The sequence below is a fragment of the Furipterus horrens genome, unplaced genomic scaffold (assembly GCF_987537825.1).
Source record: "Furipterus horrens unplaced genomic scaffold, mFurHor1.1.pri manual_scaffold_3, whole genome shotgun sequence".
Classification (NCBI taxonomy): Eukaryota; Metazoa; Chordata; class Mammalia; order Chiroptera; family Furipteridae; genus Furipterus; species Furipterus horrens.
In genome coordinates, this window is record NW_028327173.1 from 85681248 (window position 1) to 85701662 (window position 20415).

The 20415-nt window shown below is 40.8% G+C and overlaps 1 protein-coding gene and 1 pseudogene across 5 annotated transcripts in view; both read left to right on the forward strand.

The window, feature by feature from the left end:
* NEDD9 (neural precursor cell expressed, developmentally down-regulated 9) overlaps window positions 1-20415 on the forward strand; it is a 188980-nt gene that overhangs the window by 82784 nt on the left and 85781 nt on the right. The window lies entirely within an intron of this gene.
* Window positions 880-9839, forward strand: LOC150015434 (survival motor neuron protein-like; annotated as a pseudogene).

Consider the following 20415-nt stretch of genomic DNA (forward strand, 5'->3'; position numbering starts at 1 on the left):
AAATCTTTGTTTTCAGGGTGAGCTAATAAAAAACAGCACTAGGGCCCTTTGAGAACAGGGAGGGGAGGAGTTAGTGGAAGCAAAGATGCAGGACTGAGGCGGATGAGCATGGAGGGGCTCTTGGCATACACTTGGCATGGCCATTGTTGAATTTTCCCTTGACCAATTCCCCAACTTCTGAGCTAATAGTAGGGGGAGAAAGTGAGGCTGGGTTGCAGTGGACCAGTGCAAGCTGCTCATCAGCCCACACACTATCATCGCGTTCCAACATCAGCTTTTTGCAGGCAAGCATGTAAACAAGACCAGCCACAAGAAACATAAGAAAAAAATCAAAGTTGTTTGGTCTTCTGTCCGGAAAAGACTGTTGGACTTTTCAGCCCCAGTCCAAAGGAAATGACCAACCATGACAACAGGAGTCTGTTCGATGTTTAGATACTGAAGCCTGCAATTTCCTTAGGCTGGAACCATTTCCCAGAGAACCAGACGCTGGTACCACTGTTTGTCCGATCACCCATGTTAGGACTGAAAATTGTTAAACACCAACTATGACCATGATTCAAGAGCAGATGAACTTAGCTTCTGCTAAAGGTCAGCAGGTGGGAGCATTTGATAAACATTTGCTTCATACAGCAATTTTTTATTTGACCTATAGATCAATAAGAAGTATTGTATTTTAAGTGAATCTTCAAGACACCTGAAGTTTACTTATTTAAGAATAACCATAAGGATGTCATCTTAGGGGGTAAAAAGCTTTCTAAAAGGTGTATATTTCCTTTTTTTTTGAGTAACAAAGTATGTTGACAATAATTCTACCTTTTAAAGTGACTCAGGGAGGCAGGCAGCCCATTTCGCACACCTGGCATTAGCCTCACTGTGGCAATGGGAAAAGGAGGCAGTGGTGGCTGGGTACCTGAGCAGGGGGACTCAGTGCTGTCCCATGTGATACAGGCCACAGTGACAATTCTGATGTTTAGGATGATACAGCACTGATAAAAAGTTTATGATAAAGCTGTGGCTTCACTTAAGCATGCTCTAAAGAATGGTGACCTTTCTGAAGCTTCCGAGAAACCAAAAGGCACACCTAAAAGAACACCTGCTAAAAAGAATACAAGCCAAAAAAAGAATACCACAACTCCCTTGAAGCAGTGGAAAGTTGGTGGCAAATGTTCTGCCATTTGGTCAGAAGATGGCTTCCACTGATTTTAAGAGAGAAAACTGTTGTGGTTTACACTGGATATGGAAATAGGAGCAAAATCTGTCTGATCTTCTTTCCCCAAGATCTAAAGTAGCTAATTATATAGAACAGAACGCTCATCGAAATGAAAACGAAAATCAAATTTCAACAGATGAAAATGAGAACTCCTCCAGCTATCTTGGAAATAAACCAAATGGCATCGAGTTGAAAGCTGCTCCGTGGAACTCTTTTCTCCCTCTATCACTCCCCATGCCAAGATCAAGCCAGGGACCAGGATAGCCAAGTCTACAATTCAATGGTCCCCCCCCCACACCACCAGCATCCACCACCAGCACCACCCTTTCTATCATGCTGGGTGCCTCCATTTCCTTCTTACCCACCAATAATGCCACCACCACCTCCCAAATGTCCAGATTCTCTTGATGATTCTGACACTTTGGAAAGTATTTTAACCTTTGGTAGATGAGCGGCTATCATACTGGTTAACATATGGGTTTTGAACAAATCAAAGAAGAAGGAAGGTGCTCACATTTTTTTAAAGTATATTTTATTGATTATGCTATTATAGTTGTCCTGATTTTTCCCCCTTTGCTCCTCTCCACCTAACATCCCTCTCTCCCTCAAGCAATCCCACACCATTGTTTACATCCATGGGTCATACATGTAAATTCTTTGGTTACTCCATTTCCCATACTGTACTTTATATCTCAACGACTATTCTGTAACTACCTATTTGTACTTCTTAACCCCTCATCTCTTCACCCATTCTCCCCCACACCCCACTCCCATCTGACAACCATCAAAATGCTCTCTGTATCCATGATACTGTCTCTTCTCTTCTTGTTTGTTTAGTTTGTTTTTTAGGTTCAATTGTTGATAGATAAGTATTTTTGTCATTATTCTTCATTGTTTTGATCTTCTTTTTCTTAAATATGTCCTTTTAACATTTCACATCATAATGGTTTGGTGATTGTGAACACTTAGTTTTTTCTTGTCTGGGAAGCTCTTTATTTGCCCTTTGCTGGATAGAGTAATCTTGACTGTAGGTCCCTGCTTTTCATGACTTTGAATATTTCTTGCCAGTCCCTCCTTACCTGCAAAGTTTCTTTTGAGAAATCAGCAGACAGTCTCATGGGAACTCCTTATAGGTAATCTGCTTTTCTCTTGGTGCTTTTAAGATTCCCTCTATCTTTAACCTTTGGCATTTTAATTATGATGTGTCTTGGAGTGGGCCTTTTCACATCTATCTTGTTTGGGACTCTCTGTGTTTCCTGAAGTTGCATGTCTACTTCCTTGACCAAATTAGGAAAGTTTTCTTTCATTATTTTTTCACATAAAATTTCAATATCTTGCTCTTTCTGTTCTCCTCTGGCACCCCTACGATGCAAATGTTGGACCTCTTGAAGTTGTCCCGAAGGCTGCTTAAACTATCATCATTTTTTTTGAAGGGTGCTCACATTTTAATTAAGGAGTAATTCATACAGTATTGTTCGATAGGTGCAGCTCTCTCCAAAGAGAAGGATATTTTGATATGCCCTGGTCAAACAGTTTTCATCATTTTCTTCATGAATACTTGCTTGAATGGCAATCATCTGCATTTGCCTTTGTTGCATGTGACTTGTGCTTAAAAAATGAACTGGATATTTCTAGGGAATAATCAATTTGAATAACTGAACATGGAAATGTGAGTGGTTAAAAGAAACTCAAGGTCACAAGTGCAGAAAAATCAATCTGTCAATATCGCTGTTGGGCACATTTGTATATTGTAACTTCCTTAGTATGTTAAGCTTTTTATTAATGCCTTTACTAATAAATGATAAATTTTTTAAAAGTGGCCCAGGACAATTACTATAATGTAATAATAGAAAATATTAAGCTCTCCTCAGCCACAGGAGCAATTTGCCCAGGTAGTAAGTGACCTTTTTTTAAGGGGTGGGGCGCAGGGGGACTTGTTCTTGAACAAACTCTCCATCGCTCCTCTTTGCCTCCCTTTGTGTAGTTGTCATCTGTGACTCTTTACTTATATCATCAGGCCTATCCACCCAAAATCTTTGCCTTCTAGTAAAAACCACTGTAGGTTAGATTTTTGGTTAAAATTGGTTCTCACGTTTAGACTGCATGCTAAAATCCCCTGGGAGTTTAAAAAACTATCCATTCCTGCATCCCATTTCCAGTGTTCTGAGTTCATTAGTCTGGGGAATGATCTGGGCATAGGGACAGTTTAAAACTCTCCAGGCGATTCTATTGTGCAACCATGATTGAGAACCACTTGGGTAAGAAACGTGATATCCTATCTTATTAAAGTGAAACATAAAATAAGAGTTAATTATGACCTGAGAGATTTTCCTATGAATAAGTTTCAGTATATAAACCAATAAGCTTTATTTAGTATGTGATCTAGTATTAGAACTCTTTGCATTCACTTTTTCATTCTTAGCTGTGCTCCAGGAAGTGATGTAAGCTAGGAGAGAAGTAGGATGGATCAGTGGTTAAGTGCTCAGAATTTAGAGCTCCACTGCCTATGTTCAAACCTTGATACTGCAACTTACTCTGTTACCTTGACAAGTGTCTGAACCTTTCTGTTCCTCAGCCTCACCAATAAAGTACTGGGAGGATTAAAAAAGGTTTATGCACACAGAGGACTGAGAATAGAGCCTGGCACAATGTCAGTGTTATTAGTTTCGGCAAGAGACAAAATTCACTTTAGATGGTCAAGGTAGAGAGACAGAGGTGTGGGCAAGGCTACGGAAATAGACCAGGGGTGTTACAGCAACAATGAGAAGCTGTTACTAGCCTAAGCTGGAAGGGGAAGAGGTAGTCTTATGGGGATCCGGTGAAAGCTGAGTCTGTGGAGAGACACGGCAACTGCCCTGGATGAAGCAAAGAAGCAGGGAGGTTGTAGAGAAAAAATACCCTAGCCTCTTTCTGCTTCAAATCTCTGATCTCAGGGTCAGCCTCTCAGGGCACAGAGCTAAGCACAAAAAGGTGGGGAGAATGAATCTGAATGGGTGAGGAGTTAAGAGGAGAGTACCCAGCAGTTAGCTGTCATTAATTATCACTTGAGCTGGGAAGTCATCAGAGAAAGAACTTGTTGCCCTGGCGCAGGCAAACTTTATGCATCATAGATTCAGAATTGCCTCTCAAGCCACATCATTCTGGAGGAAAGATACCGTGACCACAGACCTTTGCACCAAACTGAGATGGTTCAATATCGCTGTGGGCAAAAGTCCAATTTTAAAAACTGTCTTATGCTCATTGGGTATTTCAGGGCTTAGTGCAAACCCCTTCATCCCTAAGGAATAGTTCATATTCCTGACTGAGCCCTTCTCTTACTTGCTCACTTTCCTCTCCTTTCCACCCTTACCCATGTTTATCGGAAGACAGAGCTCCCAGCTCACTTCCTTTGCTAATTAAAACACATTCCTAAGCCTGACTTGGAGCATACTTTGGAATGTTTCCTCCATTACTTCCCCAACCCCAAATGTCACCTCTTTCTTCTCACTCATGAATGTTGACCTTTCATCCAATAAAGTGTTTAGTCTTCCAACATCCCACTTTCTACTTAAGTAGCAATTGTCAGCTGTGTTTACCTTTACCCTCCAAAACTGGCCTCGGAGCCCCTTTACCTATCAAGTACTGAGTGACATAAGTAGAAGCAGAGACCCCTATCTCCCAAGGGCTTCCATTTCAAGTGTAAGGGGTAAGAGACGGTGCTCAGGTTGGCTAGTGGTCTCCCCCAAAGACATCTATGCAGGGTGATAGTTTCCTTTCCATGTTTAGCCCCTGCATCCATCATCTTGCAAGTGAAAATTATTAACTTTCAGACCCATGCCTGGATGCTTCTGGAACTTTTTATACTGTGCTGATATACACACTTGGTTGCACTAGAGACCCTGCTGTGACCCTACCTTCATTTATAGCATCAAGTTTTTTCCAGATTCTATAACTAGATACTTCTTTACCAGGTTTAATCAAAATATTAATCCTTATTACTCCATTCCAAATTCCTTTGGATTCATGCTTTCCATCACATACACATGTAGGAATAGCCATAGTTTGCTCCGTTTCCCTTTGAAAGCCTCCCCTTTGGAAGAGCAAATGTTACTCTTAGGCTCTTCTAAGTAAGAAAGAGAACATGTAACGTCCTCCTCCTCCCCTCCCAGTACTTAGGCACCCTGAAGCAAAAGCACCATAATGTTGGTGCCAGTGCCCCCAGAGAGCAATGAAAATTGAAGTTTAAAAAGGCTTGGTGAGATTTGTGTTGGCAGGAGTTTAACCACTGATGTGGTTTCACAGCAGGCTAGAATCATCAGTAGCAGAAATAGCAGCATTCATTGAACACACAGGTCCTATAGATGCAATAAATCCTTGCCCTGAAGAAGCTTGCATTTTAGATAAGGAGAGAGGCCCTACCCCCCAATAAGGCACGCTGGCATGGAATGAATTCCAGTTAAGTAGTATATAAATAACAAAAATTGAATTACACGTTAAAAATCTGTATTGCAAGCATTTCCCTTAATCAAGGTAATTTTTAAAAGAAATTATTTATTTATATTTTAGAGAGAGGGTAAGGGAGGGAGAAAGAGAGAGAGAGAAACATCAATGTGATAGAGAAACATCAGTTGCACATGCTGCAACCAGGGACTGAACCCGCAACCCAGGCATGTGCCCTGACTGGGAATCAAACCAGGGACCATTAGCTTTACGGGCCAACACCCAGCAAACTGAGCCACACTGGTCAAGGAAAGAGTAATTTTTCTACCCAAGTAATTTCCATTTCAATTGGTTTTGATGGGATTTTGACTGTATTTCTTAATCCATCTCTGTTTCTACATGCATAATTTTGGTGGTTGAGAAATACCTCCCACTTTAAAATCTAGTGTGTTGTCTGGCATTTTTAATTTATGACATACTCACAAATTTACTGAGGATTTATTCATCAGTATCTAAAAACATATCTTCAGATGATGTCTTTTTATTAAAATATTTTGAAGTAGAAATTATGTAAAATTACCCCCTATCTCCCTGTTTGGATAGGTTGAAGTGGATGCCTTATATTTTCAGTTCTTAATTTTTTCAGAGTGGGCACTACTTTAGCAAAACCAATACCTCCAAGAAACATCCCCCGACATTTGTCCACATGTGTCTCTAGCAAAGAAATGACAAAGTCCAATACTGAGCAATATGAGTGTTTTTTGGAGACTGTCTTAGCTTTTAGCTCATAGTGATGAACATTAATGCAAATAACCCATTAATTTGTCATAATGATCCCTTCTCTGCATCCTTGATGCTGTGTCCATACTTTTATCATAGCACCTCTCACATAATGCTGTGCTCCTGCCTGTGCACACAGTGGCCTTCTCAGCAGACTGTGCCCTCTTGCAGTGGGTCTTATTCAGCTTGGCATTTCCATCATAAAGCACAGTGCTTTGTGCCCAGCGGGCCCAGGGAAGGATGGACAAATGAATTGAGCAAATAAGTAATTATTGGAAAGTGGGAAATCACAGGCATTAACATTCCTAGAAAGCAGGAATAAGCCTGGGAATAATTGTGATAAAGGGAGGATGGTCTACAGTGTCAATAATCTTCCCTAGCAGAAGGGCCAAGAGTGTGGCACCAGCCATAGACACATTTGCACAGAGGGATTGATGCCTGAGCTGGTGACTCGGAATCCCTTCCTGGTCTGGGGAAGGCTTTGAGGACCAGGGTCTTCATTACCCTTCAGAGCACATGGCACAGACACTAGCTCAGACACTCGCCCAGGATGGGACAGGCTAGATAAGAACCAGACTATTTAACCTTATATCATTTCCCTTTTTAATAAGTACTCTATTATTACTCCCATTAAACTTAAAGACCAGGTTATATGTAAATGAGGGTATGTTCCAAAAGCTCCTAACAAATAGTAATGCAAACTGTAACCTGCTTCTCAGGCTTGAAGTAGAAAGAGTTGAAGAATTTGGTCTCAAAAGACACTGGGATTTTGCTTGGAAAACATTTCAAGCAAATGGTCAGGGACAATAGTCCCCATATTGTGTAATGCTTTGTGATTTAATTGGAGTCTGTGGCTAAATTCCACCATTAGAGAGGGGGGGAAGTACATTTGGATATTGAGGTATCATTAGCATAATTGGCTTCCATCTCTTGGCTCAACTAGGGAAAATGCTAATAAAGATGAAATGGATCCAACACAAGTGGACAGAGCATTTCAGCATCTCTACCCCCGCCCCCAACACAAACACACACAGCAGTTTTGTCTCACATTAGAATCATATCCATGGAGGTCAGGTTGTGTGTGAGGACAGAGCAATTTTCCAGGGAGCATTCCCATGTTGAACAATGTGCTAAGAATCACTCACAGATGTTGTTCACTCTTGTACTTTATTATTTATTTTTAATACTCACCCAAAGATATATTTATTGGTTTTAGAGAGAAAAGATGAGAGAGAGAGAGAAAGAGAAAGAAACATCAATGTGACAGAGAAACATTGACTGGTTGCCTCCCATATGTGCCCTGACCAGGAAAGAAACCCACAACCCTTTGGTATATGGGATAATGGACACTCTCATCAGCGGAGACACCTGGCCAGGGCTGTACACTCATTTTATAGAAAGTAACTTAGAGGGATTATTCATTTACAAACTATTTTTTCACTTAACCAAAGTCCTAAATAATGCCTCTGTACTAATAGTTATAATAATTTTTTAAATTCCAATTTACACATTTTCAAGAAGATATCTATTAAAAATACACTCACATAAAGAAAGGGAGGGAGGTAGTCACATGGCTATTTAATTCTCAGTATCATATCTTGGACACTTCTTCTAATGAACCTTCACTTTCCTTCCTCTAAGAAACCACTTTCTTGTCAAGTCAAATTAGCAACAGTTAAGCAATAAGAATGTCTTTGCTTCATACCCCAGCACAAAGCCAGATGTCCCTCTGACGATCTGTTAATAATGAAGACTGGAAAACAAGGACTGCTGTGTGACAGATCTGTGCATTCTCCTGGCCCCATTGCTGTGAGAGTCAGTGTTTTGGTATGGACAGGGCCAAGGGTTTCCGGGTCAAGAAAATTAATCAGACTAGGGGAAGAGAAATAAAAATTAAGCAGAGTTATGAAGACCAAAGAAGATCAACAATCCAGTACCTGTGCGGATAAACAGTGCTCTCCTTTGTGCACTGCAGAATGTGCAATGGAGCATGAATAGGAAGAAGCCAGGAATAAAAGAGTGGTGCTTCCAACCGCACTTTCCCAGCACCGCTTTTCTCTGCCTAACTTGGAGACCCCTCCACAGCCTCATTAGTTGGGCTTGCTTCTGGATCACACACTTCCAGGGTCTATGGAAGTCAAGGCCAGTGCAAGAGCCCGGGCAACCTTGGCTTAGGGAGGGAAGAGGAAACACACCTTCTGCCATTAGTGAAAAATGGAATTTTCCCAGTCAGTGACCCTGAAGTAAATCCATCTGATGATGGTGCTCTCCTCCCCTTTTTTGTACAGTGTTCACACATGCAACCTTAATTTAAAACATCATAATGAAAGGCAGAATAAGAAGCAAATCTAGATCAATCTGCATTCAATTGTGCTGTAGCTAGAAACCTTAAAATTAGGAGGTGACCGTTTTGTTTTGTTTTAATTTAAAAAATAATCATAGCTGTTGTCAATATGAAACCTTGCGCTCGTCTCACCTTCCTTCTGCAGGGCTTTGGCAGCTGGGAAAAGCCACACTTGGTGACCAACGAATTAAGATTTGAGGGTGGAGGGAATGATTAGATCTCATCTGTTTTGAGGGCACAACAAGCAATCTCTGAGAAGTGGAAGAAAGAAGAACAGGCCAGTGGAAGGCAACTCCCAGCAGAGGAGTCTCCTGGTTTGACACACTAGGTCTTCACTGGGCTGAGCATTGATATGACAGCTATCTTCTGTGGTCAGGCCACCTAAGAAGTGGTTGGGGAAATATCTTAATAAGAGAACCAGCCAGAGACATGCTTTAAAGGAAGGGATGCTTCTTGTTGCTCATTGTGGTTTTACAATACATGAGCCTGGTTTATGTAGCAGCAGCACAAAGAAAGCTCTGTTTAATATTGTCATACTTAAGCTATGTGCATGTTTATCGTTTCCGTACTGACAACAGCTGGAGAAAATGGCTAAATGAGATTGGGGAGGAGAGAAGAGAGAAGGAGGGGAATTAAAATATTGGAATGGATGACCTACAACTTCGTTCATAAATGAAGCTCCAGATCCAGTCATATGTCATTGGGGAAATTTAGCAGAGAAACTCATTATACCTTATTTGTTAAGAGTGACAACACAATGCAAAGATGCAGATATGGGCCTGACGGACTCTTGACATGCTCAGTTCAGTTATATATGGACAACAGTTTTTCTTGTGTGCAAAATGAATAATGAGGATAATCACATCAAGAGTGAATGAACCCTTCCCAATTGCCTTATTTGTCTTGTTACTTAATCTCATTGAGACTCTAGGATCCTTCCAGCTCATGAATGCAGATGTGGTACTGCTGGAGATGCTGCTATTCAGGATAAAATTAAGTCCCCAAGAGTTTCCTGGCTTCACAGCTGTATCACTGGAGACTGATAAGCCAATGGCCAAGACTGTTCAAGGTCTCCAGCTGTCCTGAAAGTGTCTGCTTGTTTATTTTAGGTAGATAAGTGTTGCTATTATTCCTGGGAGGGTAGGAAATGCCGAGGGGTAGAGATCATGGGAGTCTTTTAAATTAGAACAGTGTGAAGAGATGTTGGAATCCCTGGCACATTAAAAGGAGGGAGGGGGGAAACCACACACTCAGCATTTGGAGATACTGTAATTATAGCTCCCCTTAAGAGCAGTTAATAACCACTTACTATTTTGTAACCTAAGGGTAATAAACACTGAAGCTTTGTTCCTTAATTGAAGTTGACAGAATGCTAGGAAGAGCTTCATGACACACCCCTCAGATCAAGGGAGTATTTTCTCTTTGTTTATCAATAAGGGAGTGCTTATTTGTTTTTTATGGTTTAGTCTACATTTAAATCATGGGAAATAAAGAGGTTATTCTCAGGAAAATTCTTTGAGAAAAACTCCAGCATTATCTCAGTACTCAACCTGCCACAAACCAATTAATAAGTGATCCTTTTTGCCCTCAGAATTTGAATGTATCTCTGGAAATAACAACAGACCAAAACAAGTGGGACAGCTATGATCCCTCAGTCTTCATCCGGAAGTTCTCACTAGCTCTCTAAATAGCCTAAGACATCAGAGAAGATCAAAAACAAATTGTTCAAATTGTTCCCAGCAGCAAAAAGAAAGCCATGACCTAACCAGAGAGAGCACAAGACAGAACTATAGGAGCAGAGATTCCATAGAAGGTATTTAGAGGCTGGAAGGTCCACCCTACAAAGGCATCACTTACTTTCTTCCCTGGTACCCAGTTTATAGTGAATGTGATGTAGGAGGTAACATAGGAAGAACTCTGAGTCTGCACTGCTGTTGCTGGCCAGCGGTTAGCATCCTGGCTGCCAGGCAACACCTTTTAGCACTTAGATATGATAAATAGTAAACCAAGGTAGGGAGGAAGGGAAACATGTCTCACCTGTTGACTCAGCAGTCCTGAGCCTGGTCTGATAAGATTGCCAAGCATTCCAAAGAAGACAAACAAAACTATGATAGCGCAGGTACAGGGGAGCACTTGAAAGTCTGTGTGTATCATCTCCACTAGCTGGGATATTGAGACTGTATTCATCCCAAGGCCTGGAATGGGGAAGAGGAGGGGTTCCACAGTGCTCAAAGACAAAACCCATAAAACAGCTTTGGTTAATTGCCTGAACAAATGGAATCTGGAGCAAGATAAGGATTTGGGCTAACAGAACTCCACACATACCTACGTTGGGGTAGTAACATCCCTCCCTCCAAGGAAAGCTGGCACCAGCTTAACCCACCAATCAATATCTATCTAACTTCTTCACCCCCATCTGCCAACTATGTAAGTCCTCAGACAAAGGATCTAAGGCTCTCTCTCTCTCTCTCTCTCTCTCCCCCCAAGCCTCTAGACACCATGTTCCTGGCCACCAGACCTCTGGCCACCCTTGCTCTTGCCATTCTCCCCCCAACTCCACACTTAGCTACGCCCATTCTCTTCCATTAGAACATATCACTAATAAACCTTGCTTGCATGCTAGTAGACTTGCTAATCTGTAATTCTTTACTGTGTTGCCAAGAAGAACCAGGTTTCTCCCATTAACAAATGGATTAGGTTCACTGAATTACAATTAAATTCAGATGTTTGGGCTTGCATTAAATATTTTAAAGCTAAAAGAGAACACTACTTTTGCAAGGTAGGAAATGCCAGGGGCATTTTTTAAATTTGGGCTCTTTCTTTAAGTTTGCAAATTCTAATTTCAATTTTCAGCTTTACTAAAATAATCATAAACAAGTAAAATTTCTCTTCCTAATGTGGACATAAGAACGTCTAAACCTATAGAAAATTTTTATTAATTTATTAGTTTATTAGAGCCAAACAGAGGACATTCCTGGAGGCAAGATTTCAACAGACTGAAAAATATGCTTCCAAGAATGACTGTTTTCAGTTTCTTTTACACATTTGGAAGTAATGAGGGGAATATAAAGAAGATTACAAGAAGGTGGGGAAAAAAGCAAGGCAGGGAAATCTCTATACCTGGATTATAGATAGTACCTAGGTGCACAAAAGAAATGCACTTTGGGCTCACTTAAGGCAAAGATAACCTTTCACTAAAGAAGTTATAGGCCTAGGGTGTGACTGCCCACCTTGACTTGCCTAGTTATGATTTTATGATCAGATCACCATGTGAGGTTACTTTCCATTAAATTTATTACAGTGCCCCTTTCTTTACCCACACTAATTTCAAGTATTTTTAAATATTTCTGAAACTAGGTTAAGAACATAAAATATAGCCATTCTGTCTTGCTCATTTGAAAGAAATATAAATTTAACCCCTTTTCCCAAATACTGGAAAATTCTTTATTATCATTAAAAGTCAACAACTTTATTTTTTTTAATTTTATTTTTCAATTACAGTTTACATTCAATATCATTTTGTATTAGTTTCAGGTGTACAGCATAGTGGTTAGACAATCACATACTTTACAAACTCGTCCCTCCAATATTTCAAGTGCTCACCAGGCACCATACATAGTTATTACAATATTATTGACTATATTCTCTATGCTGTATTTTACATCCCTAGAACTATTTTGTGACTAATAATTTGTAGTTCTTTATCCCTTCACCTTTTCCACTCTGCACCTCCCCCCACCCCCCCCCGACACATACACACCCTCTTGTCTCTGGCAACCATCGGTCTGTTCCCTCTATCTATGAGTCTTTCTTTTTTTTTTGGTCATTTATTTTGCTCTTCGGATTCCACATATAAGTGAAATTATATGGTATTTGTCTTTCTCTGTCTGATTTATTTCACTTAATATAATACCCTCTAAGTCCATCCATGCTGTTGCAAATGGTAAGATTTTGTTTTTTTATGGCTGAGGAATAGTCTGTTGTATATATGTACCACAACATTTTTAACCACTCGTCTATTGATGGATACTTGGGTTGCTTCAATATCTTAGTTATTGTAAATAATGCTGCAATGCACATAAGGATGCATATATATTCTCTCAAATTAGTGTTGGGTTTCTTTGGATATATACCTAGAAGTGGAATTGCTGGGTCACAAGGCAGTTCAATTTTTAACTTTTTGAGGTTTCTCTATAGTATTTTCCATAGTGGCTGTACCAGTCTGCATTCCTGCCAACAATGAGCAAGGTTCCCTTTTTTCCACATTCTCACCAACACTCGTTGTTTGTGAATTTATAGATGATAGCCATTCTCACAGGTGTGAGATGATATGTCATTGTGGTTTTAACTTGCATTTTTGTGGTGATTAATGACATGGAGCATCTTTTCACATGTCTATTGGTGAGTCTGTACTCAATCTTATTTTATATATCTGCTGTTTTATTTCTCTTGTGTTTGCAATAGACTGCTCTATTGTTTACCTGATTGACAGACAACCAGTATTAAAATTGCTACCAGATATTTTCTAAATCAGAAAATAATTCAGTGTAAATTAATTGAAGATCTATTTTAATTATCTATTATCTACCATGTTTCAGCAAACAAAATAGCAGCTACTTTTATTGCTATTTGTATCCTAAAAGCTATGTTTTCTCATCTTTTTTTAGTTGCCATGTTTCAGTTAGAAGTCAAGAAAATTAAAAAAAAAAAAAAAAAGACAAGGAAATAGAACTGCTAACTGGTGGAGAACAGCTAAGTAGTCAAACCACTTGCCTCCTGTTCTGAGGTGTAGTCACCACATTCCAGGATAGACGTCAAAGATAAATAAATTTTACCCTTGTCCCAGAACTAATAAGACTTTCTCAGATTAATCAAATGGATAAGAGATTGCTGCACACCAGTAGAAATTATATGAAAAAGAATAGGTGGGAAAGTCAGGTGGAGGCAGGATGGGCAGTATCCTATAGGTTGGTACTTCTAGAAGGCAGTTGTATCCTAGGAGCTGGTTTTCTGCTTCAAAACTTCAGAAACTTGCTCTTATTGTGACCAGGGGTGCCATCAACCAAAATGCATATGTGCTTAGGGTATCCTCTAGAAAGCCTAATTAATTCAAAATATGGTGGACTAGAATAAGCGATTATGTAGGCATGATTCTCTCCTGTACTCAGGCTATATGGGAAACAAGGAGGAGCCACTTTATTGTTTCCCCTTGAGAGACTGTTGTCATAAGAAACAGAATGCTGACATTTCATGTGAACCCTACCTGAAAACTTATGTGGAGAGCCAAGTAATAACCAGAAGGGAGCTCCATGCCCCTGGAATCAGAACAAGAGACTTAAACCAATATGATGTTAATAGAATTGAGTTAAAGCAAGCCAAAGTTTCCATCTAATAATAGGAATCATTTGCCAACAGTGACAAAAATAGTCTAATGACTATACTGCTCTCATCAACTATTTCCACATTATGGATTTCCTAAAGTCCCAAAGTCCCCAGTGTGGCTCTCTTCCCCACAGACAGTGCTTCAGTGAGCGCTGTCCATGTGATCACCCTTCTGATTGCGCAGCTTTCTACATCACAAGACCTTCTCAACTGAACTCTTCTGGGTGCTTTTGCATTGAAAAATATATTGTCAGCTCAGGAGTTATTCACCAAATTTTTCAAAAGCTTAGGCTAGATATTTTTCCAAGCTGAATTCAAGTCCATTTTCCCTAATTTCATACATATTCCTGGTACCTAATTCTGCCACACACATTCCCTGCTCTGGAAAGGGGGGTACCCCAAGCAACAGACAAGTCACTGAGAAGAAATAAAATCATCACAAATTAGTAAATTAGCATATTTGCTCATGTCTTTTTTCTAAAGATTTTATTTATTTGTCTTTATTTTTTAATATGCTTTATGATTATGCTGTTACAGTTGTCCCAATTTCTTTTCCCTTTATTCCCCTCCATCCAGTGACACCCCTCCCTCCAGCTGTCTGCCCCCCTTAGTCCATGCCCATTGGTTGTGCAAATAGTTCTTCTCAACATCTTCCTGTCTACTTCACTCCCTCCTACTATGCTTCTTAATTCCTGTACCATCTCCCTCCATTTCCCCACTTCCCCTTTCCCTCTGACCTCCCCCCATAATGTTCCCCATACCTATAATTCTTTTCCCACTCTCATTGCCTACTTAGTTTGCTTTGTTTCAATTCCCTAGCTTCTGTTGTTGGTTGTTGTGAGACAGTTTTCATTTTAATGTTCATAGTTTTGATCCTCTTTCTCCTAAACAAGTCCCTTTAACATCTCATATAACAGTGGTTTGGATCTAATGAACTCCTTCAGTTTTAATTGGTCCTGGAAGCACTTTCTCTGCCCTTCTATTCTGAATGACAGCTTTGCTGGACAGGGTAATCGTGGTTGTAGGTTTTTGCTTTATATTACTTTGAATATTTCTTGCCAGTCCCTTCTTGCCTGCAGAGTTTCTCTTGAGAAATCAGCTGATAGTTTTATTGGGATCCCTTTGTATGTAATTCTCTTCTTCTCTCTTGCTGCTTTTAGAATTCTCTCTTTATCCTTAATTTTTGACATTTTGGTTATAATGTGTCTTGGTGTGGTTCTCCCTGGGTCCAGTTGTTTTGGAACTCTCTGTGCTTCCTGGACCTGCAAGACTATTTCCTTCCCCAAGTAAGGGAAGTTCTGCTTCATTACTTTTTCACATAATTTTTCAATTTCTAGATCTTCTTCTTCACCTTCTGGCAACCCTATAATTCAGATGTTGGCCCGCTTATAGCTGTCCCATAGGTTTCTGAGCCTCTCCTCATTTTCCTCACTTTTCATTTCCTCTTTCTGTACTGGTTGACTGTTTGTTCCTTCTCTATGTTCCAATTTGTTGATTTGATTCTTGGTTTTCTTTCCCTCACCACTAGTTTTGTATGTTTTTGTTCATTTCAGGAGGACTAGCCTTCATTTCTTCCCCATCTTGTTTAAGGTCTGCTGTTAGCTCTGAAAGCATTTTTATAACCAAAGCTCTGAACTGTGCCTCAGAAAGATTTACTATCTGCTGCTTCGTTAGATTAGATATTTGCTGTCTGATCATCTGTGTCACCGGGATCTCTATCATGATCCGAGCCATCCTGACAGTTTTGTGTTTATCTTTGCTTCCTGGGCAGGGCTGTCACACCTCCTACGCTATAGGGGGCAGAGCCCCATACACTCATCACAACCGGGCAACCCTTCTCACCACACTGTGGTGTTTTGTGTGGGGGCAGGGGTACAAGATGGATACCTGCTGTTCACTCTCCGCTGAGAGACCTGGAGCCTCCTCCTCCATCCCCACCCCCTCTGGGCTTCACAGTCCAAGGCAATGGGGGTCTGCATTCCCCAGCATTGTAATCACAAGCTGAGGGGTCTGGTCTGCAGTTGGGGGTGCTCCCCAGGTGCTTCTCGCCTCCCCTTAAATACGGGTGTCTGTGCTTACCACTGTCCCATCACCATCACGACAGCTGCCGCCACCAGCACAGCTTGACCTCTCTGCCCTGGATTTACCCCTCCTACCTGTCCAGACAAGCAGCACTCCTTTATAACTTCATACGTTGGACTTCCATTTATTTTCTGGAACTTCTGGATATTTCTGGTTTTGCGGTAGTTGTATTCCTTCTTAGTTGTGGAGGGAGATGGAGCATGTCAGTCTAGGCCTTCATCTTGGCTGGAAGTCTCCTGTGTGTGTTTGCCTCTGTGTCTTAGGTAGATCAGTCACTCCTGTTACATAGTAAGGGGCAGACCCTTAGGTATTCGTCAGTACAGGGCAACCTATTTCACCACATTGTGGCACTGTATGTAAGGGAGGGGTCTGAGAGGGAACAATGCCACTTGATCAGCACTCACCCCTATTCCAGGCACCACTCCCCATTCTGTATGGGACTGGTGCCTCTGTAGCTGTTGCCCTGGCCGTCGTTCCCAGAGTGGGAAGGTCTGCAGATATTCTAGGACTGTGGGGGCCCTTTAAATAAGAGACTGGAAGTTTCTGCCTCCACCCCAACCCCCACTGGTTTGCACAGTCAGAAGCAATGAGACCTGATTTTTCCTGGTGCTGGGACCTTGAGCTGTGCACTTTGGTGAGGAACTGGGGATGCTCCCCAGGTGTCCCTCCTGACTTTTTAAAACGTGTGACTGCTCTTTCTGCCATCCTGCCACTGCCGCTGCTGCTGCTATCACCACACCACATCCTCTCTGCCCCGGCTCCGCCCCTCCTACCTGTCTGGATGTGTATTTCTTCTTTATATCTTTGTTTGCTGGACTTCCATGCAGTTTGATTTTCTGGAACTTCTGGTTGTTTCTAGTTTTGAGATAGTTGTATTCCTTCTTAGTTGTAGAGGGAGATGCAGTGTGTCTGTCTAGGCCTCCACCTTGGCTGGAAGTCTCCTATTTATTTGTTTTTAGAGAGCAGGGAAGGGAAGGAGAAAGAGATAGAGAGAAACATCAATGTGTGATTGCCTCTCACATGCCCCCAACCAGGGACCTTGCCCACAACCCAGGCATGTGCTGTGACTAGGAATCAAACTGGTGACCTTTGGTTCATAGGCTCACACTCAATCCACTGAGCCACACCAGCCAGGGCTTGCTCATGTCTTGAATATGTGGGAGCTCCTGAAAGAGCCCTAGGATAATCGGAAAATTGGAAAAACAAAACTTCTACTTGAGAGTTAAATTCTAAGATCTATACATAGACTAGTTCAAAGTATGTTTATTTCTATGTTCTCCATAGACTCACAAAAAATAGTCCAAAGGTGCTGTATAAGATTGCCTTTTTCCCCAGTTACCAGAGAAAGGAACTAGGATGGGGTGCAGAATTCGGTATGACCATCTGATCTGAAGGCAGGTACAAACACCAGGGTTGATGGGGGGAATGAGAGTCCTATTCTACCTCCTTCTGATTTCTTTGAAACCTGAAACAAAATCAGACAACAAAAAGGCTGGCTATGAAAATAATTCTCAAATAATATAGTGCTATTCAAATGTAATACAATTAATGATAACTAAAGTCTTTATTATTGATATATGAAATACCCAACATTCTGAATTTTATAAATGCTTACATCTTTAGTAACATTTCTTTGAGGAATAGGCAAGCCATAGAAGATGATGATGATAAATAAATCCAAATTCAGGATAAAATCAGGAAAGATGACCCTCTTAGAAAATCTAATGAAAACCAACACAAAATGCATGAATTTAACCATGATCAGGAGTAATCATCGCTGAGGTGGTTTGTAGATGTGTTGCTAAGGGAGACTTAGGAAATATGTTAAATCCCATCAGAAAGTATCATTTTGCAGTCATTTGCAGTTACACTGCAGCTTGCACAGGGAAAGGCTAGTATGCAAATGACTAGTAGACTAGTTTTTTGAGGGAATTCTATACTGTTTTCCATAGTGGCTGCACCAGTCTGCATTCCCACCAGCAGTGCACTAGGGTTCCCTTTTCTCCACACCCTCATCAGCACTTGTTGTTTGATGATTGTTGATGATGGCAATTCTGACTAGTGTGAAGTGGTATCTCATTGTCATTTTTATTTGCACCTCTCTGATGCCTAGTGATGTTGAGCATCCTTTCATGTCTATGGACCCTCTGTATGTCTTCCTTGGAGAAGTGTTTGTTCAGTTCCTTTGCCCATTTTTTAATTAGGTTGTCTGTCTTATTGGTGTTGAGACATATAAGTTCTTTATATTTTGGAGAGAGCCCAGGCTGGTTTGGCTCAGTGGATTGAGCGTCGGCCTGCGAGCTAAATGTCGCTGGTTCGATCTTCCAGTCAGGGCACATCAGAGAAGGAAAACTCTGACTCCAAAAAACCTCCGCTGCCTTGCGGCATACCTCTTCAGGGGAAAGTCTAAGGGAGTAAACCCCGACAGAAAATCCGGAGCCGGAGTCCCTAAGGCGATTTGACGTTGTAGTCAACACCGGCAACTCCTGCGGCGCACCTGAAGCCAAGCTGTATTGACTCCGTCTTTCCCTTGGATCCTTCAGCTGCGAAGAGAGGGGGCGGTCTGCTGCATGGGCAACAGCAGACCCTCCATATCACCCTGCCCAGGCTCTGTAGCTTCAGCTTCACTGGAGAGGACACTCCACTGTCATCGCAAGATGTCGATTCAACACGGGAGGAGACAGATACCGTGTCACTCCCGAGTCGGACTGCACAGCCATTCTCGGCGGTGCAGATAGACTCTTAAGAAGCTACACCATCGTCTCTCGAGACGGACGGCTGCCTCCAAAAAAAAGTAGACTAGCAGGAGCCAAAGGGAGCTGAAGAATGTGTCAATGTTCACTCATAGGAGGTAGAAAGTATGCTGTTCCAGGTGAAAAGCTGTCCTAAGAATTTGTTTTAAAGTTCTTCTCTGAAACATGACTGGAGGATACTACTATCTCAGTGGTTTTCAAACTTTTCAAATATGGGGGAAATTTTCAGGGGAAGAGGGCTTTATTTTTGGATGTAAAAATGCTCTAATATTCCCTCACATGTAATGTAACTCATTCCTAGACATTGTCTGCAAAATTCCCTTTTAGCACAATAGCTGACAATATATTTTCATCATTTCATATCTGTTCTTTAATTTCACTTTTTTATGACAAGTGAACATAACCAACAGGCTTACACACGATGAGTGTCTATTGGAAACCTAAGATTTGCCACTTTGTGTGAAAATTCAATTGCATTAAATTAATGAGATCTGTTCCTAGTTACTAGTTTCAACATTTTATCTATCACTTTGTTTTCCACTTCTTTTGATAAAAGAATAAAATTGAAACTGAAAAAAGTCTAATAATGGCACAAATATTGGTACACAAAGATGACAATGTAAAAACTGAACAACTGGCTGGTAGGCAACCTCATCATGCAGTATCCTGAGATGTACTAGTCAATGTCTAAATCATGAAGACAAAAGGGAGTTTAAGAGTGGCAAAATACAATAGTCGTCCTTAACCCCGGGGATAAGTTCCAAGACCCCCAGAGGATGCCTAGAACCATAGATAGTACTAAATAAACCATATATATACTGTTAAATTTTAATGTATAAATTAGTCACGGTAAGATATTAACAACAATAACTAATAATAAGATAGAACAATTATAACAATATACTGTAGTAAAAGTAATGTAAATGGGGTTTCTGTCTCTCTCAGGAAACTAACATGAATTTCTTTCTCCTTCACAATTTCACAGATTGAAGATTCTTAGATCTTAGCAATCACAGTATATGATTTTTTTTCTTTTCTTAAGTCAAGAATTTTCACCTTTTTACTTAAAGGAAGCACCTGTACAGCTTCTCTTCGGCATTTCCAAGTTCCCAGCATCACTCCTCTTATCCTTTGGGACCATTATGAAATAAAATAAGGGTGACTTGAACACAAGTACTATGATACCACAACAGTGGAGGTGATAACTGAGATGGTCCTAAAGGACTAACAGGTGGGGATCAAGTACAGCATAGAGATGCTGAACAAAGATGAGTCCCATCCCTGGGAGGACAAAGTGGGTTGGTGTGAGATTTAATCAGTCTATTCAAAACGGTGTGCAATTTAAAACTCATGAATTGTTTATTTCTGGAATTTTTCATTTAATTTTTTTGGACAGCAATTGACCATAAGTAACTGAAATCAGTGGAAAGCAACACCATGACAGG